This window comes from Haliaeetus albicilla, chromosome 8 (genome assembly GCF_947461875.1).
Source record: "Haliaeetus albicilla chromosome 8, bHalAlb1.1, whole genome shotgun sequence".
NCBI classification, from domain to species: domain Eukaryota; kingdom Metazoa; phylum Chordata; class Aves; order Accipitriformes; family Accipitridae; genus Haliaeetus; species Haliaeetus albicilla.
This window is the reverse complement of record NC_091490.1, coordinates 38,752,126-38,775,585: the sequence shown is the minus strand read 5'-3', so window position 1 is coordinate 38,775,585 and position 23,460 is coordinate 38,752,126. Positions and strand designations below refer to the sequence as shown.

The 23,460-nt window shown below is 57.5% G+C and overlaps 2 long non-coding RNA genes across 2 annotated transcripts; one reads left to right on the top strand and one right to left on the bottom strand.

Annotated features, from left to right (window-relative positions):
• The first annotated feature begins 5,209 nt into the window (after window positions 1–5,209).
• On the top strand, window positions 5,210–21,597 carry LOC138686496 (uncharacterized). The gene is made up of 3 exons (XR_011325876.1): window positions 5,210–5,315; window positions 20,327–20,462; window positions 21,070–21,597. It is a non-coding gene; the product is annotated as an uncharacterized lncRNA (long non-coding RNA).
• Window positions 14,215–19,255, bottom strand: LOC138686495 (uncharacterized). Its single transcript, XR_011325875.1, has 3 exons — window positions 18,902–19,255; window positions 18,590–18,771; window positions 14,215–18,501 (listed from the first exon to the last, which is right to left on the bottom strand). It is a non-coding gene; the product is annotated as an uncharacterized lncRNA (long non-coding RNA).
• Window positions 21,598–23,460: the final 1,863 nt, after the last annotated feature.

The following is a 23,460-nucleotide window of genomic DNA, read 5'->3' as shown; positions in this document are numbered from 1 at the left end:
CCAGCCCGGCCGCAGCAGGATGTCCTTGTTTTCTGCCCGCGCATTTGGGAGCGGGCAGGAAGCTCGTTTCCTCTCGTTGCCTCTCTGCTCGGATCCTTCCTCCCCGGGATGCTGCAGCAAAACAAAGGACCCAAGAGTGGAGCAGGAGCAGCTTCCCCAGCTCTCCAGCCATGAGCGGGCCAGTAGGACCTGGGGAAGGATTCTCAAGGGGCTGCCGGACGCTTGCACTGGGCTCAGACCCGGCCGGGCTGGTGAGGAATGGGCTGACAGCGGAGGCTGAAGCCATTGGGGGAAGCCATACCCCAACAGCAGGACAGCCACCCTACAGACCCCTTGCCAACAGCCTCTCCCCTTGCCATCTCCCACCACCCTATCACCTCCTGACGATGCCCTTGAACCTGATTTAGGACCGTGCTGCGGCAGCTGCATCAAATATAGAACACCTGCAATGTCACCCAGTCCCTGCAGACCTCCTGCTCCATGCCACCCCCTCCTATATCCCCCTGATGCGTGTGACCCTGGGCACGCTCTTGTTCCCAGCATGGCCCTGCAAGACCAGCCCTCACCCAGGTGCAGGGTGCCCTTGTCCCCCATCCCCTCTGATCTAGCTGGCTGCAGGTGCCATTTCGTGCCTGTGTGGCACAGTGGGCACAGGCTTTTATCTCGGGCAATATTTTGTGCACTTGGCACGGTACCCAACCAGCCTGAGGAAGGCCAGGACGGCTTTTATTTGCGGCTGCATTTGCAGCTCAGCCTTATCAGGGCTGAGGAAAATGCCGTGCAGGCTTTCCACAGCTAGGATTTGCTTTGGCCAGAGGCCAACCCTGCCAGCAGCACCGGGAGGGGGGGACCTGCCCCACCAGCCAGCGGCTTCCTGCTGTTATATGGCCATAAACACTCCCCAACGGTCAGTGGGAGCTGCCAGCGGGGTCCTCCCGGGTCTGGGATTTTCCAGGTACTCAGGTCATGCTGCGCACGGAGGGTTTGCAGCCTGGGATGCCTTGAAGAGTTGTGGCCTTGGCTTAAACTCAGCACTCCTTAAAAATGGACATTTTTCTTTTGGGGCCTCTGGACTGTGTCCCTGTGTCCATCTGTAGCCGGCAGGCTGCAAAATGTGTTTTGAAACTAAGCGCCCACACTGATCTTCCCCAAATGGGATCACTCCTGGAAGGGAGCAGTTAGGGAGGGCACCTGCTCCTGTGAATTCATGCGACCTCGGGGTCGGTCCCGCAGCAGGATGGACTCGAGGTTGCCACCCCATCCCTGTGGGAAATGCTCTTGTGCAGGAGCAGCAGCCCTGGCACAGCTCCGAGATCCCCGGCTCTCAGCAAAAGGGGAGGACCCTGGCCTGCGTGGGGACATGCATGTCCCCATCACCTGGTGGGTGACATGGGCTCAGCTTCACCCACTGATTTCCAGCTCATCCCTTCACCCTGCAGAGCAGGATGGGGATGGGTGTGCGTCGGTGGGGACAAACCAGCCCCAAAATACCTTCTTCTGGGCTCTTTGCCCTCTAGCACCCAGCAAAGACGCCAGCTGAGTCCTTAGGACAAAGAGGGAATGTCCTGCCCAGCGGATGCCTTTCTGCCCCACCACAGCCACCAGCCAGCCAAACTCTCAGTCTCTCCACGGGGAGTTATTTCCAGCCTTTTCCAGCTCTCCGCTCCCCCCATCCGAGCTCCGTCCGCTCCCCTCCTCCCAACGCAGAGCCCTTGGGCTGACGGCATCTTGACTCCGTTTTGACATTTCCAGCGAAGCCGAGAAAGGCTGCATGTGTCTCGGCACACAGAGCTCCCTTCTCCACCCGGCGCCCCACAGCCAGCAGGTTCCCGGCCGCCGGGGATCTGGCGAGGGCTGGGGCAGCAAAGCTGGACCTTCCCAGTGGGAATGGCATAGATCTGCCATTGAAAGGCAGCAGAAAAGCCTTTCTGTGCCGCCGTCTGAAGCGGCGCATCTGGTCCCAGCATACAATCGGGCCATTGAGTCGGCGGCAGCGGAGCGGGGCCAAGGAGATGAGCTTTCCTGCTCCTTCCCCTCCGTGGGCTGGTTTGGGGCCTGACTCCTGCTCCCAACAGCACCTCGGCTGTTGCTTTCTGCTCTCGAACCTCCGCTGGGAACTTCCCACTCCATCGGCTGGACAGAAACAGGTTCCCCAAGTATTGCACCACTACCACCACCTCCGAGAGCTCCCTCCTGGCCAACCTTCGTCCGGGGAGCCCGGTGTCCTGGCTGCTGAGGCAGGGAGGGAAATGGCCCCAGTGCTGGCACCCAGCTGGTTTTTTCTTTGCCGGCAAGCGGAGAGGAGCTAGAAGGCGGCCAATCTACAGGAGTTTTCCCTGCAGATGATGCACGGTGGAGTCGGGGCCTCCTAACTTGCTGGCCCGAGCCCACCTGCACCGCAGGGACAGGGACAGCCCTGCAGGGACACAGGGAGTTGTTTCATGCAGGACCTGTGTCCCTCCTCCCTCGAGGAGCAGGACAAGAGGAACAGTGTGGCCCAGCCCCGCAGCCACAGGACATGGGGCAAGGGAGCACTCGCAGCGCTACTGGCACCCAGCTGAGCTGAGCACTGTGGGTGGCAGGGGTGCTGCTCCAGCCCTCCCAGTGCTGCTCCAGGGTGGAGCAGCACCCATGGGTGCCCTCCAAACATGTCTCCCCCCTGAGCACGGGACAGCCAGCAGCGCTGTCACCCAGCAAGGGCAGACACCTGAAATGAGGGACATCTGTTTACGATTAATGTGTGTTTGGGTGATGCAACACAGGCTCTGGGCGTCGAAACCGAGCAAGTTGTGGGGGGAGTGTGAAGCTGAGAAAGTGTCCCCCTGCCCAAATTGATGTGGCTTCCAGGAGATGGGGAGCAAAAGCCTTGCTGACCACCGGGGCGGTGGCCGGTGCAGACCATCCGGCCCCGCTCTGAGCAGGATGGCAATGCCACGGGGCGGCCGAAGGGCCCCCGAGCCCCGTTTCACCGCGCCTGGGCCCAGGGCAGAGGGGAGCGGAGGCGGCGGTGGGGGGGTAGCTGCGGTAGGGACCAGGGCACCACTGCAGAGCTGGGGCTGGGGGGGTCACGGGAAGAAGGGTCGGGTTTGCCGGTGAGGTGGGCAGCACATGGGGGTCCTGCCCAGCGTGAACCCCTGGGGCTGGGGCCTGGCGGGGGGCTTTGGGGAAGGTTGCGGCAGCCAGTGGGAGCAGCAGTGACGGGGTGGCGAGGCGGTGGGGTGGTGGGATGACAGCGTGAGGGGGTGACAGGGTGATGGGGTGACAGGGTGATGGGGTGACAGAGTGATGGGGTGACAGTGGCGGTGACCCCACTCTCGCAGCTCCGGCGGTGCCATCCCAAAGCCGCGTCCCCAGCCCTGTCCCCAGCCGCCCCCTCCCGCCACCCCTATCTCCCCTCTCCCCTTCCCCGTTCTCGGTGGGTGGGTGAGGGGGGCAGCTGCTGGTGGACCCGCCGCAGGGCTCCGGGCTCCCACGCAGAGCTGCGGTCGCCCGCGGCACCGGCCCGGGGAGACCGGGAGGGGGCGATGCCGTCCCGGGAACCGCCGCTCCGCCGCGGGGGGGAGGAGGGGGATTTAGGGGGGGTGCCCAAGGGGGCGCTGGGTGAATGGGGTGCGTGGACGGTGGGTGCTGGAAGGGAGGGCGTAGGGTGGGTGCAGGGGGTGGGTGAGTCGGGGCGGGAGGGGGTCAGGCCCTGCCAGGAGGTGAAGGCAGGAGGTGATAAGAGGGACAAGAAGGCGCACGGTTTTGGGTCAGTGGGAAGAAGCTTTTTTGTCCCCCTCCCCTGACCTACGCAGCCCCCTCAGTGGCTGCTCCCGAATGCTACAGCGTGGGGTGACATGGAGAGACGGAGTCAGGGAGGAGAGGGAAGCAGACGGCCCCAAATTGCATCTTCCGCTGCAGAGCCCGCAGCACTATTTTGCACCGCTCTTTTTGCTGCGCACGCGTGGGGCCGGCAAACAGCCCCTGATACCTGTGCAGGGCCAGAGCATCCCTTCCCCACGGGTGACTGGCACAACGGGCTCATCCCAGGGCCCTGAGGATGCTCCACCACCTAAAACATCCCCAGCAGAGCAGCAGCAGTTCTATAAAGTTAATGGTCACTTTTTGGCAGGGTTACTGCCATGCTGTTTTTCTCCCCCAGCTGATGGCCAAAGCGGTGGAGGAGATGGCCAGGGACAAGGACATGTGGCTGCTTTTGGGGAAAGCAAAGCTGGAGTGGTCTGAGTTCTGCCGCAGAGCGTGGGGTGCGGGGGTGCCTGGCCATCAATCATTTAGTGCTGTTAATTTTTAATGTGTAAAAATCTCTTTAAGTAGGGAGCCTGGCGCAGAGCGAGGCTGATGATTAATTCAGGGAGTGACTCACAGAGGAGAGCATTGGGCCCAGCCGCAACGTGGGGGGGGGGGGTTCCTGCTGCTGGGGACCAGCCATGAAACAAGCTGGGGGGGGGCTGGGAAGGGACAGACCTCCTGGGCTGGTGTCACTGGGTGGCAGATCAGTGATGCTGCAGTGGCACTTACTGGTGTCCACCCCAGGACTGGTGGATATTCCTGCCACAGCCCCAGAAGCATCGCATGTGCCCCTGTTGGAGTATTTTGGGGGGTTATGAAGCTGGGAGCTGCTCAGAGTGGGGTGTCCCTGCTCCGGTGACACCACTGTTGGTGTCGGAGGCTGAGGGCTCTGGCAGCCCCTCCACGCTGGTGTCCCCTCAGAGCCCTCACCCCATTTCTAGCCTGCAGCTGTGTGCCAGTAAATGCACGAACAAATAATAGTATCAGGAATAACACGCTGCTGGTGGAGGTGGCTAGTCCACGGGGCACACACTGCACCTTCTCACCCCCCTTGTCCTCCCCAGTGGGGCGAGAAGATCCCAACCCTCCCACAGTGGCCTCAGAGAGGACAAGCCAAATCAAGAGACCGTTAGCGGGCTACAAGATAACCAAAGAATAACCCATAAACAGCAGGAGGATGGGGAGGTGTCTTGCTCTAGCAAACGGCCCGGCCACACTGCTCATGCCTGGCCACGGCACAGTGCAAGGGCAGGGCTGATGCAGCCGTCGGAAACTGGCTGCAAAGCCCCGGCTGTCAAGCAGCCGGCAGGTTCAGGCATGACGGGAGAAGGTCAAAATGCGTCAAACCCGGCTGAGTCACCCCTCACACAGCTCCCATGTCCCGCCAGCATCCCCCAGAACCCTCCCTTTTCAGCTGTGGCCGGATACCGGCAGCACAGGGGTGTCCTCAGGGAGATGTGCCGGTGGAAGGACTTGCATGGCTGTGCTCAAACACAGCTTCCACCTTTCAGAAGTAGACGGAGAAGGTATTATTATGTATCTATGTTATTGAAAACTGTGTTTCTCCAATAGCATTTTGACCCTCCAGGCTTTAACTCCAAAAATTTGGGGAGCTGGGCTCAGCATTCCTACCTTCTAGTTAAAAGGCAATTAATTGGGGATGTCTCATTTGAGGGCCAGGGATGGGATCTACTCCTCAGGGAGCCCTTGCAGGTATTTTTAGCTTTGATGAGTGCTGGCAATGGAGCAGCAAGGGATTTTTCTGGTGTCTTACGTGATACTTGTGGACCGCATTGGTACAACTGCAGCGCAGGGACAGCTGGCCCTGCATGTGGCTTTGGGGGAGGACCGGCAGCAAGAAAAGTGATGTTAATAATCAAAGTCATGTTGGGAAAGACCACGGCATCCAGGATCCCAGTAAAAAGCACCACTGCTCTGCTTTGGCTCTGAGGTTTTCATGGCCAAGGCCTCTGCAAACATCACCTGGGGTCAGGCTAGAAGGAAGCGGGGAGGGGAGCCCACGGAAACCTGCAACTCCGCACGAATGCAAAGAAATCAAGTGGATTTGCAAGTCCCCAAATTCCACATGCGCCACAGAGGAAGGAGTGATAATGGAAGGGCTCCGCTTTCGGGAAGGCGAGTTTAAATAATTAAGAGGAATAGTGAGGTGGAAACAAATGTGCAGAAGGTTTGGGGCTCCCTGGAAGGAAGCAGAGATGAAAGGAATGGCCTTGCTACAATATTCATAAAGCTCTGAAGGCAACGGCACAAGTGCCTGAAAGAAGGGTTATTGCATGAGCTCGTCTCCTCCGGAGACCCTGGCCAGGCGGCTGGTGCAGGCGTGGGACGACGTGGCCGGCCTCGAGATGCTCGGCACGTTCAGGGAGTAGCGGTTCTTGTGGTTCTTTGCTAACAGTGCCACATGCGGGAGGATGCCTCAATCCAGCCCAGCCCCAGGCTATCAGGGGGCTTCTGCCCACCCCCAGCCCCTTTCCCTTCATTATGGATTTTAGTTATTCCTTTTCCTTCACCAGGGATGAGGAGCTGGGAAAGTCTGTGTGGGAATGGGTCAAATCCTAAACTTTTTTGGTGGACTGACAGCTGGGACACCGGTGCCTCATGCACTGATACTGGTACGGGGTGTTTGTGCTAGGGATGGTGTTTGGCATCAGTGCTTCAATGCTGGGGGTCAGCATAGGGTACTGGTACTGAGGATTGGTATTGGGAATGGCACTGGCTATTAATCCTAAGTCTTGGTCCTGGTACTGGGGATGGACATTTGGTGTTGGTCCTGGTATTGGGTATGGGGTGCTGGTACTGGGTGTTGATAGTGGTACTTGCCTTTGGTTTGCCAGGTCTGTACATCCAACGTTACTCCGGTGCCTTGCATTTGCAAAACCTCGGCAACGTCCCGCTCTCCCCCAGGCCAGACATGGCTGCACTGTGTGGGGAGCACTGCATGTCCCCCCATGCAGTCCCCAAACCCTGGGATCCTGCTCGGGCAGATGCGGCTCCTGGGCAGTTGGGGCTGTTTCTTGGGAGCTCACGCTTCATTTTAACATCGTCCACCTTGGGCTTTCCATTAACATATTGCCAAGTACTGGGTGCATTTTCCACATCCAGTGCATCCCTGGTGTCCCGGTCTGAGCTGCTCGTCCCATCGCAGGTGGGAAGAGGGGTCCCCAGCCCTGCCCCAGTGTGAGCCCCCCTTCCTGACACCCCCGAGGGAAGGGTCTCTCTCAAGACCAAAGGAACTGGCCCCAGCCTGAGCTTTCTGATGTGAATCCTCCACAGCAGTGGGGAAATGCTGCAGAAACTCCAGTTCTTGGTCCAGGACTCATGGAAGTGTCACCTAATGAACCAGGAGCGATTCACCAGCAAATAGCAGTGTGAGGGAGGGTAAATGATGCTGACTCTGCCCTGGGAGCTGGGGTGGGAGGTGGGGATGCTCCCTGGAGGGTATCGGGAATCTCAAGGATGCCTCTGAGCACAGCCCGTTGCTACCACCCCAGCTGTGCACAGTTTTGCTGCAGATTTTCACTGCCTCCAAGGAAGCTGAGAATTTCTCTGGGCAGCATTGACAAAGCTGCCCAGATTTGCTGCTTTCCTTGCTCAGAAACAGGGGTAGGAGTCTGTGCAAACCACAAAGAGCTGAACTTGCTTGCATTTCTTCTTTTCATGCATTCCCTGTGTTTGGAGGGGCTTGGTTGGCACAGCACAGCACAAAGCAGAGCCATGAACATCTGGAACATTTTTTAGATACAAGAACCCAATGTGACTGGCCTTTTTTGGCTGCTAACTCATTGGTGAGCCCAGGCTTTGGCTCCCAAGGGATTTCCATTCCCAGCATTGCCATGGGATGTTGTGCCAGCAAACGGCTGGTGCAGTTGCCTCTTATCTCTGCTGATCATCTCCTCCGGCACGCAGCTCTGGGTCAGTTCCAAGCGTGTCGCAGCTGGTCCCAATCTCACAGTGCGTTTACACACGTGCTTGATGTGAAATAAGTGAGTAATAGCTGTTCTCCAAAGTGCTGGTGCCCATGCGTGGCTTTAACTGTGCTGTCTTGGGCCCTAAACACTTGATAAATGCCTTTGGTAAATGTGTGCTTTTCAAATGGGTGCTTGTCTGGAGCTGCATTTTTCAGAGGAAATCCAAGTAAGCTGCTGCCTTTTCTTCCCAATGAGCAGAGGAGGGGTTTTGCCTGGTTTGAGGTGCCTGCAGACATTTATCACTGTGTTAATGTGAAGTCTGGCACGCTTCACTGTGGCCACTGGCACAGAAAATCCCCCTGCCCCGGTGGGTGCACGCTCGCTCTCCACTTGCTGGGCTCCGCTCCGCATCAGCCCACCATCATCTTGCTCGGTCACTGGCCACCCCACATCATGCGAAAGACCTGTCAAATCATTTAGTTGCTGCTACGGTTACAAAATCCCATGGAGTTTCTGCAGGAGAGGCACGGCAGAGCTTGCAAACGGGCTGTCAGTGGTGATGGGGGATGCAGATACAGCAAAAAGCAGCCCGATGGCGCGGCGTGCAGCCCATTTTCCTCTCTCTCCCCAAGCCAGGCTTTGCTTCATGGGTGGCCGTGGGTGGTTCAAGGGAATCTCCTTCATGCTGTGGGGAGCGATGAGATGCCCTGAGATGTGGGGACAACCGGGAGTAATAGGAGCTGCTGGTCTGGGATGATGCAAGGATGCGTGAGCAGGACAAAGCTGCTGCGATCTTGTAGGATTTTTCAGGGACCAGCATCAAACTCTGGGCTAAAGGGGGATCTCCGCTGAGACTGAGAATGGGAGGAGGAAGAGAGGACAGCAAAGCAGCCGCCACCCTGGGAGTGGGCAGCGGGATTAGTGATGGCAGAGAGGCAGAAGAGCTGTGGCCTGAAGACATCCCTGGGTTTCCCCAACCCCTGTGGCTGCCCGCAGCATGATGGGGAGCTCTGCTGGGCCTGGGGGAGCAAACATGCTGCGTCCCAAGGAGCGCAGCCTTTGGCCTCATGGCCCCACCGTGCTCGAGCCCGGCTGCGGGGGCTGCTCAGCTCAGGAGCTGCTCTGCAATATGGCTTTCTGAGCTCCATCACCATGGAGATGGTTACTAATGGGGTTGGGCTGCTAACAAGGTTTCTGGGCGCTTGCTCACCCTCCCGCCGTGACTCGGTGGAGAGGCCACAGTGCAGCCGGCAGCGGGCTTGGGGCTGCCCCTGCCTCTCCCCATGTCCCAGAGCCCTTGGGGACAGGAGCCCCCCGTGTCCCAGGACACCCTGGCAGGGTGAGGGCAGGCTGGGTTTGCACAAGCTGGGGCCATCCTCCTCTCTGCCCTCAGTGAGGGAGCTGATGGGGCGATGCCGATGGCACAAGGAGATTTGTCACACCAGGGGACAGACGGGCACCGCACCCCCCACCCCGCGCTTGACCTGCCACATTACCAGGGCACAGCCAAGATGGACCCCTCCCAAATTCACATCTTTTTCCCCCAAATCTCCTGGCTGGGGACAGGACCTGGGGGGAAGGATCCTGGAGGAGGTCCACATGTATCCATAGTTCGGAGCCCTGTCCCAGGACAAGGGGTGAGGGATGCCCCAGGGTCCCATCTCCCCTTGCCTGGGGGTCACGCTCGCCCCTAGCCCCCTGCTGAGGCCAAGCCCCGGGGCCGAGGGTCCTGCCAGACAAGAAGCCTTGCCAGCTAGCTCCTGCCAGATTTCTGCTACCTGCCATGGCTTTCAAGGCAGCTGCAAAGCATCCTGCATCCTGCCAGCAGGCTTTGGGTGGAAACAACACACCCAAAGTCTTTCCCTCCATTCAAACCGGGAAGCCAACCTTTCTTCTTGGGTTTATTGCTCTTGAAGCTGGGCTCTTGAAGCTGTCCCTTGCCTTGCAGCAAGCTCCGCTCATATTAAACCATGACAGATGTGCACCCAGGGTGAAGTTGGAAGGAAATCATGCAGAACCCAAAATATAGTGGGAGATAGCCTAAAAGTCCCTGGTAATTAAGCAAGGAAATGGTGTCAGCCTATTTATAGGAGCTTCTTGTAGTGGAGGCATTGGACTTGCTCCTCAGCCCTGGGGGGAGTGCCTGATGCTGAGGGGAACAGCCTTAAACTCCCATTTCTGAAGGGCGTCCTACACTGGAGCGGGGCAGAGGCTGAGCCCTGCGGTTTAGGGAAGGGTGACTCCAGGGGCACAGCTGAACCCAAGATGTTTAAGAGGGTATCGGGGCTTTTACCAAAGCCCGTGTTGGTCTTGGTTGGTAAAAGCCCTTCCAGCTGCTCTGGCCACAGCCCCAGCAAATGCTCCATGCTTGCAGTGGGGATGGAGCCGGCCAGCGAGACTCTCTGGCCAGGCTGCTTTTGGCCTTTTCCCGTGGGGGTGGGCAGAGCCATGCCTCCATCACCCCCAGGGCAAGCGGGTCCCGGGCAATGTGCTGATGATGCCACCATGCCCAGGGCCCTGCTAGCATGGGGGTTTCGAAAACACTGTCCGCACTGGAGCGGGGCCGCCCGGGGGTCTCTGCAGCGAGGGGGGCGAAGGATGGGGCTGCAAAAGCTGCTTAAGGGATTTGAATTCTTAATCCCCATTAGAAATTAATGTCCAAATCCCTGGAGTGGTGGCAAATCCCACCCCAGAAGTTCGTTTTTCTTCAAAGCAAAAAGAAACACAAGCTGCAGTGTGCAGGACTGGCAGCCCAGGTGTGGGGCTGGCCAGGGTGACCCGCAGCCCTGGGCCACCCGCCGCGTGGCACCCGCGGGCACCGTTTGGGGACAGCCGCCCTCATTTCCCCTGGACATTGGGATGTTTCCTCCCAAGCTGGCTGAGTATTTCAAAGCTCAGGCAAATGGCTCAGGATCTCATCCTGTTGACCGCTCTCCCCTCCACGACCCAGCTGTTAGCAAGTCCCCAGCGCTCTCCTCCCATATTTGGGGAAAATATTTTCCTCTTCTTCAGAGAAGTAGCTGGTGTGGAAAATGACCGAACTCTTGGGAATTCAGGCAGGTTGTATTGCTTTGAAAGCAATTCCCATCTGACACAGCAAAGGGCTAAGCTAATTTTACACATGACTTACTTTCACACCTTTAACAAGAAGCTGTTTCTTTCTCGATGAGCAGTGCATATGGCAGTTAAATTGATTATTTGTTGAATGAGTGAGAACACACAGCACAGAAACTGTATTGGATACCCAAGGCATTGGAAAAGGGCTACAGAAGTACATTGAAAAGTGGGTTTTCTCCCCATGCAAATATGACTGAATATATCCAGACACACTCAGGCTCACTGACAAGGATCACAGCTTGTGCTAAAGCCAGCAAAAAAGTCAAGGTATAAATTAGTTTTAAAAGCTGGCTCTAGCTCGCCTTTCTCTGGCATTTCAGCCACTTGAAAGCTTCAACAGCAGCATTTCATCCATCTGCATGTCTGCAGCCACAACGATGTGCTGCACGGACACTGGGATGAGGAGCACCCGGCTGCAGGCTGAGCAGAGCTGGGACAAAACCTGGGCAGATGGGGCCAGATTTGGGTTGTGCTTTGCCTTTCACTCCTTTTGCCTCCAAGGGAAACCCCTGACATGGGGCATGGGGACTCACATTAACACCCCCCTAACGCTGCTCCTGGGCTGGAGGGTGTTGCAGGGGCTCTTGCTCGGAGGAGGACGGAGCTGCATGACCTTTGCATGATGCAGGACCCTCCACTATTTGGTCATGAATAGGGGCAAAAAGCTCAAAGCAATGGTCCTTGACCCTGCCATGCTCATCGTCTCCCTTTGTATGGTAAGGATTTCTGTGCATTTCCACTCACCTCTAAGAAAAGCTGCATCTTGGGCAGGAGACAGCAAGTGGTGGGAGAAGGAAGGGTTTGTCACAGCCCCATGAGCTCAATGGCCGCGGGACATCCCTGCCCATCAGAGCAGGACCAGCCCCAGCACCACATCAGGATGGCTACAGCATTGTGCAACCAGGTTTGGAAACCTTAGGCAAGGACAGAGAGCCCACGGCTCTGGCAACCCATCCCAGGGCTGCATCTTCTCTGGGGAAGGAGTTTTTTGGTGGGTGCCACCCAAATTCCGTGAACAGCAGCCGCTCCCCTGCGCTGCATCACAGACAGGAGTTTGTCCCCATCATCGCTAGGCTGGATGAGGACTAAACCCCCCCAGCACAGCCCCGTGCTCACAGAGGCTCAAGGGGCTTTTGCATCTGCCCCTGTTTCCAGGGAGCTGCATGGGAACGGGCTCTTCACCGTTATCCCAGCCCCAACCAGGGGCCACGGGTCCTGCTGTCAGAGCATCCCCAGACTTTGGCAGCACAGGAATTTTGCTGTAATTTCCTTGCAAAGGCAGTAATCATAACGAACGTCCTTGCTGCAAGGGAGCGTGGAGGGAGCCAGGCACTGTCAGTTTGAATGACGTTTTAATTCAGGTTAATTAAAGGGTTCAGGCAAGAACAAACAAGCAGTCTCCTTGAAGCAGGCGATATGAAATCTGAACCTGAGCTGACAACCGCCCACGGGAGACAGCCGATCCCTGGGTGCTGAAGGGGGGAACGCTCTGCTTGCAGCTGCACAGGGCACAAACCCAACTTGTCCTACATGCGTACCCAGAGCATCACCCCATGACCACAAACCACCTCACGACAGGGAGGGAAAGGTGCCAGGTCAGCCCAGGACCTTGCAGGTGCCCAAACCACTGAGCCGGGGAGGTGTTTCTTTAGGACAGGTCTTCCTGGGGTGTCCCCTGACCATTGGGTACAGTGTGGGTGTCCCCCACCTCCACTGCATCATGTCTGGGGTGGGTGCCTGGGCTGAGCCCCACATTTTTAATGAGGCATGATGTGGATTTGCTCTGATGGGCCAGCAGCTGGAGGTCAGGACCAGACGAGCGTTCCAGGCTGAGACAACCTCCATGGAGGTTGGCTTTCTGCATGCCAGGCTCCCAGCATCCGCCTCGACACAGCTGGCTTGTGCCAACCTGCCTGTTGGCACACCTGCCTCCAAAGTTTAGGACAAGCCCTAAAGGATTGTCCTAAATTTTATGAGAAGGCAGGATCCAGCAGCTGGGCAGGGTTTTCTTGTGCAGCAGCACAGGGAGTTTGGCTGGGATGGAGAAGGATGCTTGGGGTCACGTGCCATCCGTGTGGGCTCTGTGCGCCGAGCGTGAATTATTTCTTCTTTTCGCTGTAAAACTGTGCTGCTGAGGGACACGTTCATGAAATATAAATGTGAGACCTGCTTTAAGTGGGCAGAGCCTGGAGATGAATGGTGGGTCTGCGCAGGCAGCAGCACACAGCCTTTCACTTCCCAGCTGCAATTAATAATTTATGATTTTCATAACATGAGCTGTGATCTGGGAGCCCAAAATGCCCCAGGGGCTGGCAGGGCTCCCCCACAGCACACTGCCACCAGCGCTTCACCCGTACTGACAGGCACTGTCCCCATAGCCACCCGCACAGCACTGCGCAGGATCCGGCCACAGTTTGCCATCACTGCAGGGAGCTTGGTCTGGTCCCCAGTGAGTATGGGAGGCATTGGATGGCAATGGGTGGCCATGGGTTAGTGGTGAGCTGGTGAATGGTGGTGGTTGGTGATGGGTTAGTGATGGGTGGTGATGGGTTGGTGATGGTACCATAAAACTTCCCAGTTTGGGGACAGAAGGCACGAGAAGAGGGGTGATAGCTGGCTGGGGGTTTGGGTAAATCTGAATGAAAACTTCTTTTCATAATCATCCCTGGGTGAGAACCTCAGTTTCTGCAACACAAGTGTCTTCTGTGCGGAAAATGACCCAGAATAGTTCATTTGGAGTGAGCTGATGATAAGTCCATGCCCAGGAGATGCTAGGTGCTGGGCTGAGATTCAGAGGGTTGGGGACCTGCTTGTGCCTGTGCAAGGGACAGCACTGAGCCAAGTAAGAGCCAGACCAGTGACTTACAGCCAGGATTGTAATACAAGTGTGACTCCTGAAGCAATGGCACGTAGGCCCTTGCTGAGGACCGGGATGGCAAGCGGCTGCGAAGGGCGCAGGAGAGGAGACGCAGCTCTAGGCAGGTTGTACAAAAAGGTGGGGCAGGGGTACGGGCAGGATGTTGGCATACAGGTAACCCCATCATTTCCACGCTGGAGCCCTTCAGCCCAATTAAGCATCCTTTGCCACCCTTGGGAAGAGGGTGATGCCAGAGCCGCCATCACCCATGGTGAGCAGGGACACTGCCCTGGGTGTGTGTCCCCAGGCAGAGGCTGGCTCTAGGGCACGGAGAGGGTCTCCAGTGGGTGCAGGGTGGCACGAGGGCCAGGCGAGATGTCCTGGCTCCCACCTGCCCCTGTCTGGGCTGAACCTCCCCCTCCCAGATTCTGCTCTGTTTTCAGCTCAGCTAGAAAACAAACACTTTGGGGTTGTCGGGTTTTTGTCTTCCTTTCCTAATTTAGATGGTCCCAAGGCCCCACAGGCAGATAAAGGCGAGTTTATTCCTTCCCTGTGTTTATGGTGCTGCTGGAACATGCTGCTCCCACAAATATTACATCAAGGGAGCGTGGGGAAGGTTCAGCTTCCACAGCGTGACTTAACTCTCACCTACATCTGCCCATCACTGCTCACTGCCTCCTCCCACGGCCCAACATCACACCCCAGCCATGCTGCTGCCGTCTCTGGCTTGGCTCGGCGGCGGTGGCTCTGGCCGTGCCAGTCCCTGTGTCATCGCTCCCGGGGCAGCTGGTGCCCTCAGCTCCTGCTCCAAACTGCGCTGGTGCCTCAGCTCATCCCACGAGCTGAGAGTGTCCCGGTGCCTGGTGCCACATGGACCCCCCGGCTTCATTTTCAGCCTCAGCCCCTTCTCACGTGCCTGACGTGTCCCCAGGGAGTGCAGGGGCAGCACCAAAATGCCCCCGGGGGATCAGCTAATGCCCCCCCTGTCCCCAACAGCCCTGCTCTGCCACAGGGCAGAGTGGGTGCAGACCTGGGCAAGGATGCAGAGACACAGCAGGACCCCAGCTGGGCTTGGCATGGGGCTCCTGCCACACTGGTAGAGATCGGGACAATTTGGGATGCAGGTCCCTTGCATCCCAGGCTGCGTTGGGAGAACTGAGAGAGCTCAGCCCTCCCTCGTCCATCTCTGCGGTTGGCCCCAGCCTCGCCAGAAAGCAGCCCTGGGGGGATGCCAGGATGGCTCTTGCACCAGACGAGCTGCCACCGCTGGAGCTCTGTCTGCTGCCAGACGTGGGCATGGGCTGTCCTTGGCTGTGAGTGCCGGGGCCGTGCAGACTGTCGCAATGCAACACGAGGCTCCGAGCTGTGTTTGCTTGGCCGGGACAGTGTGTCACCGCCGACGGAGTCTGGCTTGCGTCATGCCGGTGGACTGGGGAGACCAGTGCCCAGCCTCCATCTGCTTGCCTTGCCAGAGGCAGCTGCCGGCTTGGTGGGATGCAAGGGCAGGGGACAGGCAAGGAAGGGGAGAGGATGGCTGCAGGAGGGCTGGGGGGAGACAGCAGTGAAGATGGAGGGTTCGTTGCCTGCAGGAAAGAAGTTGAGGGTGAGGAGTGCCCCAAGGCACTGGAGGGAAGGGCTCAGGGCTGGGGGTTGGAGGTTTTAGTGGCTGTTCGTTAATACAGCCCAAGTTACCCACATGGGGCTGGTGGGAGAGGAATGCTGGTGAGACCCTTCCTGGCCACAAAAGCCCAGAGGAAATGGCATCGGGGATATCAGCGTCTTCCAGGGCAGATGTGCGATGAGCCCCAGACCCTGCGCTGCGAGCATCCCTCATGGGCTGCCCTGGCATGCTGCCAGTGCCCTGCCTTTTTGCAGGGTCCAGCAGAAAAATGAACTCAAAAATCCCCTTCATGGGACAGCTGGACAGCTGCAGGTTTCCAGTGGGATGTGATTGATGGGGACCGTTCCCTCTCTGCCAGATCCCAAGAGGTGGAGGCTGTGGTGCGAAGCCGGTGGAGCTGCTTTCCTTGTGGTGACTGGCACCGGGTACACACCCTGCTGCTCACCACCAAGATTTGACTAAAATGCAAACACTGGCTTGCTTGGCCTGGCTTTTCGAAGAGGTCCAAAACCCCAAGCCAGTCTCACCACCTCTTCCTGGGCAAGGGTGAGTCACCGGACGGGCGCTGCCTTCCCTGAGCCGTGGCGGTGATGCTGGGCACAGCACCGATCCCAGCCCTGCACGTGGCCATGGAGGTGTCTGCGGGCAGGGTGCTGGGCAGAACCTGGGGTGAATTTGGGGTTCTTCATCACCACTGGTGGGGAGAGGGAGCTCTGTCCCTCCTGATGCTCTGACTCCATGGGAAGTGACATCACCATCCTCCGAAATCAGCCTGGAGGCTGGGAAATGAGCCGGTCCCCAGGCAGCGGTGGGGTCAGGGATACCTGGAGAGGAGCTGGACCTTGGGGAGGGGTAGCGTGAGGACAGCGAAGGAAATCAGAGATAGGGGCAGGAAATAACAAACGTGAGTCAGCTGAGAAACACGCGGGCAAGGACAGCTTCGGAGAGCTAATCTGCAGGAGATAACACTGCCAGGGTGGAGGAGCCTTGGAGATGAGCTCATGGAAAGGGAGAATCAAGGCACAGAGGTGTCTGAAACTCCAGTGGCCAACAAGGTCCTTTGCATCATGTTCAGCTACGTCACCCCTGGGTGCTGGGGGGAGCGTGGGGCTCGGCACCCAGCCTTGGGTACTCTGGACACCATGTACACTTTGGTATGCATATTGTAGCTTCCAAAGGTTTCCCTGAAATCCTGCACTGGGTGTTTATCCCTTGACAGACAGGACTAGCTACGGCGCAGCCTGTCTGCTTTTAGTCTGGAGGAGATTAATCTCTCTAGGGCCTAATGGCAATTCTTTTGGCAAGCGTTCAGCAGGCCTTAATCCATCTTATCTCCACTCTGAAAGGATGAATTAGGCGCCTCTCCAAGCGCTCAATGAGGAGCAGAAGCAGCAGGAGCTCTGGCAATGCACAAGCTGCTGCGGGCGCCCCGGGGATGCCCTACATACAGCAAAGAGGCCGCGGAGCCGCTGGCTCGCGGGCAGGAGCCGGAGCGATCTGGGGGCTGAGGAAGAGGCAGTGTCACAGGACAGCCGGCACGCTTTCCTCTGCTCAGCAGGACCCTCTTTCCTTTCTGTCCCTGAACATCCAGATGTTGGGATCACCAGGAGTCTTGGCCTGAATAATGAAGGTCCCAAATCCCTTGGGATTTGCCTGGGTGTGAGCCAAGGGTGGCTTCTTGGCTCGTGGGGGAAGACTGGGGACAACACGGCCCTGCTCATCCCTGTGCAAAGGCACCCATGCCAGCACCAGTGCCTGTCCAGCCCATCCAACCCATCCGGTACCCAGGGATGTCCCTGCTCCCACGGTCCAGATGCAGTCAAGACTCCTGAGTGATGAGAGGACATCCAGGTCGTCTGGGATGGTCTCATCATCGCGCTCACCGCTCCGCCGTCGGGCACGGCGACTCTGAACTTGGCTTTTGCAAACCTGTCCTGACGTCGCTAATAATAACTGTGTTAATTAGGGAGCTCTCCCAGCCCTGCATGATTCGTTTGGTCAGTTATGGGGGATATTGTCAGGGTAATGTAAATGAGGGGTGGCATTCTCCTCCCCAGCAGCCGTCTGGAATGCTGGAGCTGTGTCTGAGACCCAAGGCACTCGCTGCACGCCAGGGTGACCCAGTCTGTGCAGATGCCGCAGGCAAGGATGCTGCTCAGCTCAGTCCCACGCAGACATTTGGCCCAAGGAATCATGGCTCAGACACCCACCGAGCATGATGGCTGCTCACACCCATCTCCACCACAGGCACCCAAAGGTGAAGGGCTGCATCCCAGCTAGGCTGTCTGCCCCAAGCCTGCTAGCTGTCCCTGGCTTTTAGACAACTGCCCATCACCGTGGCATCTTGCCTTCCCCAATTCCCTTCCATGTGAAATCAGAGAGGACAGCGAAACTGTTTGTGGGCTTTGCAGAGCCTGAAATTTCCCACTTTTCTGCATCAAAGCCCTGCCGGCAGTGGGTGACTGGGGGCTTAATTTCTTTTTGGCCATGGTATCCCTTGGGTGACAGATGGCCTGGTGGCTCACTGGCTCACATGCCCACCCGGTGGGGGTCGGGACCATGGCGTAGCAGCAGGACAGGGTCTCTCCGCATTTGCCAGAGGGGACCGGATTGCCCTGAGGTCACTCAGGGCCAGTTTGCAGGACGGTGGCAGAGCCTCTGTGGTATCGTCTGGTCCCATTCCGGGGTGAAAACACACCGCAGCTGGGAAATGCCTTTAGGGGGGAGGTTTTCTTCTTTGCCATGGCATGGCAAAGGCGGTGATAGGCTTGCTGTGGGGTTGCTGCCAGCCGGCACCCATGGGTGCTGCCGAGGGACCTGTCACCGCGGGATTGCCCTCCCAGGGGAGGCAAAGTGCGAGTGATGCCATGGCTCAGCATCACTGCCCGCTGCTGTCCTTGCTCCTCACCTCAGGCCTGTTTGCTCTGCGTCGAGCTGTGCTGCCCATGAGTCAGCGTCTGAGGTGGGCCAAAAATGCCATGGAAGCTTTCTGGGTGCTGCTGGGGTGACACCCTGGCCAGTGAACCCATCCTGCCGCACCAGCCCCCAGCCTGCCCCTGCGTTTCGTCACAGCGGCTCTGCGGGGACCCCAGGCGTCCCTCCGTAGCTGGTGGGTCTTGGGGGTCTTTGCTGGAAGATTTAATCTGGGTCTTGTTTCTCTCCTTGGCCCCCAAAGCTCCCTTTTTCCTCTGGAAAAGAACTAATTGAGCAAGAATTAATCAAGAAGCAGAAAACAAAGCTGCAAATTTTCAAATGAGATGTCAAGTATTGCAGGACCTGCCCATTTCTTTCTGCTCTTAGTGTGTACTTTGGTTCCAACCCAGGCTCGTCCCGCTCTGGCCACCAGCTGCCCTCGTGTCTATTCCTGGCCTGAAGAGCCCGGCGCTGGCAGAAACCCCCTCTCTGTGTTGCATCACCGGTTGAACTCCAGTGCATGCCGTCTCCAAAGCAACAAGCAGCTAAAATTGGTAGAAAGTTTGATCTGAGCCTGAGCCAAGCTTAATTTTTAATTGCTTCTAATTTCATTCTCTGGGTTGGGTTTGCCAAGCCAGGCAGAAAGGTCGTGGTGGCAGATGCAGACTCGGTTACCTGCGGGCAGTGCTCCGGTCCTGCCCGGTGTGCAGGACTCAGCCACGGGCAGCAGCGCTGGCCCTGCGTCCCCACTGCAGCTGGGGGTCCTGGCTCAACCGGCTGCCCCGTTCCCCACTCTCTGGGCCCCCAGCTGGGCTCTCAGCTCCCCTGGGAGCCCCGTTTGTCCCCCTATGGCAGAAGAGACTGAGCACCTTGCCCGAGCCCCTGAAGGCAGGGGGCCACTTTTTCAGCTTTTGCTTTTGTGTGTTCAAAGGACCAGCATGGTGTGAGGATTTGCCGTTAAATCCCAAACACCTTGTGGCATTCCTGAGTCCATTCCCACCCCTGCAGCCTCCCCTTTCCCATGCCATACCTGCAGCCTCCCCCATCCCATCCCATCCCATCCCATCCCTGCAGCCTCTTCCTTCCCATCCCATGGTCAGGCAACCAACGAGGGGAGCGTTTCTGACATGGAGACACATAGGGAAGGTGAGAGTCTGCACTAGCACTCCCTGGAAGGCATCTCCTCTCCCGAATGTCTCCCTGAGCAGGGATTAGAAGGCCACATTCCCGGTGTGGTTCGTGGCTGCCAGCGGAGAGAGTGAAAATTGCCTGGTCCTGGCTCAGAGCCACTGGAACCTTCCACAAAATCCTCAAACACACTGTGCTTGCGCTGACAAAGCAAACAGTTATTCAAATGACAAAGGTCACCTCTCCCCTTTTTGACAGCTATTTTTTCACCACATACTGAAGTCCAAGGGTAAAGGAGCTGCAGAGCCAAGCACAGCTTCATCCCTTGCACCAGCTCAGGGTATTAGAAAGATTTGGGAGAGAGGAAGAAACTGTCCTCAGGCAGAAGCTGGGACGACAGGGTCCCTCTCACTGATGTCCCCCCAAATCATCCCAATGAACCCCAAGCCGGGGTTGCAAACATTTACAGCATGTGGTCGCTTAGAGGTTGTGCGAACAAGCATCACCTGGGCTTCCTGTGAGGCGCTGGCACGGCCCCACTGGCTGCACAGACGGGTTTCACCAAATCCCTGAAGCTGCAGTGACGATCTTCCCCATAAAGCATGGGGAGCAGCTGTCAGCATCTCAGCGAGACTCAGCATCGCCTGGAAAGCAGCAAGTCAAGTGCTAGCGGCTCCCAGCCCCGCGAGGCTGCCCGTGTGTCACCAGTGGCTGTGAGCACCCGTGTGCTGCCCCTAGATGTGCCTGGGGACTTCCCAGGACACTAACAGAGGAAGAAACCGCTGGGAGGGCTGAGCCTGGTGCTGGCCGTGCCGCACGGGCTGGCAAAAGTCATAAGCAAACCCTTGCCCTTAGCCCAACAGTGCTTGAGGCGTGCTTGAGGCATGCTTGAGGCATCCTTGAGTCCCAGGAAGGCATCGGGCTGGCCCTGCTGCAAGACTGCGTTCCTGATGATATTCACATTTTCTGCAGAGTCCCAGGTGAGGCTGATGATGGGTGTCCCCAGGGAGCCACGCACTGGGTGGAGGAATGTGCACCAGAAACTGCCAGTGGGCTTTCTCTTGTTGGTCCAGAGAAAATCCTGATGAGAGCGGAGATCTCCAGCAAGGTACGCCAATAAGCCTTGCCTGTCTGTGCCACCTGCCATTCATTCTTGCAGCGTTAAACAAAAATCCTCCCAAATATGTAACACATGGAAAGTCGCCTGGAGGCTGGCAACTCACCCAGGGCTGTCCCCAGCTCTGTCCTTGCCCAGGGGTGCAGGTGCTGTACAAGGCTGGGACCCCCCTACTGCTTCCCTCTGCACCCTGACCTTGCCCTCGCAAAGAAGATATTGCCTGGCTGAGGGCATTGATTTCGATGATTTTGGAAGTGGTCAGTTAGCAGAAGCGAACCCCAAAGCCACCCTTGTAAAGCGGCACTTCCCAAAACAAACCCTAGGTTTCGGTTGAAATGGAGGAGTCGTGATGCTCCATGGTCTCAGGGGGTCACCACCAGCCATGACGATCATGGCATCCTCAGCCACTTTGTTTGACAAGCATCATCCCATTTTAGATTCCTTCTTCTGTGGCGTGGGCATTTTCTTGGACTGTGCTCAGGATTTACCTTTCCTCTGCACTTTGCAATGGGGAAGCAATTTTCAGGCATCCCTGAGCCACATAGGCGGGTTCTTGGCATCAGTATTTTTTTCTCTAGGTATCTGACTTTCCTTGCAGTGGGAGGATCAGCAGATGTCAAACCCAGGCAGCTCCAAGGGCACATGCTCAGTGCCGGGTGGGTGAGGAGGTCCGACGCAAGCATCCAAGCTCAAAGCTCAGATGCAGACTTGGACCCGCTTCAGCTTTGTTACCGTCTGCCGAGCAAAGTCCTGCAAATCGAAATGTCTGTCTACACCAGGTAAAAACCTCACAACATTTGTTTTTCTAAGAAATTCAAACTAAACAGAGGTTGCTCTGTCCCAGCCCTGCCTGAGTAGAACCACTTCATGCCCATGTGCTCCTTCTCCGGGCTGTGCAAGAGGACATAAGTCAACGCTGGGTGCAGGATGCCCCATGCGTGGCACCTATGGGTGCTATGCCCTGCATGGTGGGTGCCGGTTGCGGGATGCCCCAGGCATGGTAGGCACAGTACCTGTGGGTGCTGGGTGCTGGGTGGTGGGTTCTGGGTGCAGGATGCCCCAGGGGAGGTACCTGTGGGTGCTGGGCAGCTCCCAATTGGGAAACCAAGCCCTACAGCTCAGATCCACCCTGCAGGCAGTGAAATGCTCAGTTTACAGCTAAGGAAACTGAGAAGCAGCCGAGGTCACTGTCACAGCAAGGGAAAATGCCAGGGCTGGAAACGGGGCCAGCTCCCACCTCCCAGCCCCCTGGCTCCCCTGGGGATCTGGAGCCCTCCTGCAGCCCTCCGGGCTCCCAGCCCCTGCTGCCATTTTGCCAGCCAGTTGGCTGGGAAAGGGGGTGCTGGAGCTTTTAGTGCTTTGGGGCATTTTCATCTGTTTCTTTTCAGGTTTTCACTGCGGTAAACAGAAAGCACTGGGGTTTTTTTCATCTCCTAGTGCCTACATGTCCTGTGGGGTGGGGTGTGAAAATCTGGAAAAAAACAGAATCCGAGCATGAAAATCCATAAAAATCTTGGCTAAAGATTAAGATATATTTATATACCCTATTGGAAAATGTTCACGACAGAGAAAGCCTTGCTTTCGTCACTTCTTTTTGGCCCCCACCCTGCAGAGCCTGTGCCGTCCCTTCCCCTTACCTTCTCGATGTGACCTTCTGCAGCAGTAGGAAATATCCTGACTTCCCAGATGCATCCCGAAGCCGGTATTCCTGGCCACCCAGTTACGTAGCTGAGTACGCAGTTTGGATGCAGCTGGCTGGGTGGGCTGAGAAATGTCACCGCTACCTCACCTGGTCCCCTGAGGTACAGCTGTGCCTTTCCCTGTACTTCGGCCACCGGAGCCAGATGGAGAGCCTGAGCACCACATCGTCTTAGTTGTGAACCGAGCAGGAAGGCTCTGGGGAGAGGTTTGATCCCCAGCCGGGGTTTTCAGGACTGTGCCCAAAAGCCTGCATGCTCTTCCCCTGCGTTGGCTGGAGGAGGAGTGTCTCCCCTGGCATTCCCCCATCTAAAGCTCTGCAGCCCTCTCCTACGGGTGTTGGAAACCAGCAGGTCCCTTCCTGGGTGGAAAAGCAGCCATGGCCCCATGGGGATGCAGGGACAGGCAGGGACCCAGCGGAGGCCTCGACGGACGTGGCTGCTGCTGACTGTGGGTGCAGAACAGCCGAACCTGGCAGCAGCATCGTCCCAGCCCTGGGGCCAGCCCTGTGCTGTCAGCCTGGCTCCAAGCGGGTCACTCTGTCCCTTGCTGCAGGAGTGTCCTGATGGGATGGGGACCTGCCCAGCACCAGGGGAGAAGGGGACGGTGGGAAACAACCTCCTGAGCAAAGCGAGATATGAACGCAGCATGCGGGAGAGCTCAGGAGGCCAAAAAGCACTTACCCAGCACTCACCCAGCAAGGTGTTGGACAGGAGTGCAAGTCCCCGAGGGCCAGCGCAACCACCCTTCCTGTATGTCCTGGGGTGGCTAAAAACCGTCCTGGGCAGCAGAAGTGACTCAGGTTTATCACACAGCGCAGCCAAAAAAGCCGTTTGTGCTGCACCAGGAGATCCAGTCTGCGAGGAGCTGTGCCAGCAGAATGGAGGGGCCACGGCCACCGGCAGATGCCAACTGATAAGTGCCAAGGAGTGCCAAAGCCACCTCCATCCCCATTGCAGAGAAGGGGATGGGTGACCAGGAGTGACTAACAGGACCGCGGATGCACTCGCTGTGGGCTCTGCCCGTGCTTGCTGCAGCGGCTGTCTCCTTCCAGTGGCTCTGGGCATCTTCTTCCAGCAATGGTGAAGGCAATGAAAGGATGTTCAGAAAAAGTCTGGAGAAATCCCCTGTCACCTCCCTGCCCACAAAAGACTCTTTCAAAGCCACTGTCTCTGTCACTAGCCAAAGGTTGCTAGTAAAAGGGAAGCCACCATTGTTTCGTTGGGAAAGTAGAGCCCAGCCCCGGTTTCGGTGGTCTGGCCCTTCCCACATGGGCTTGGGAGCAAACTGA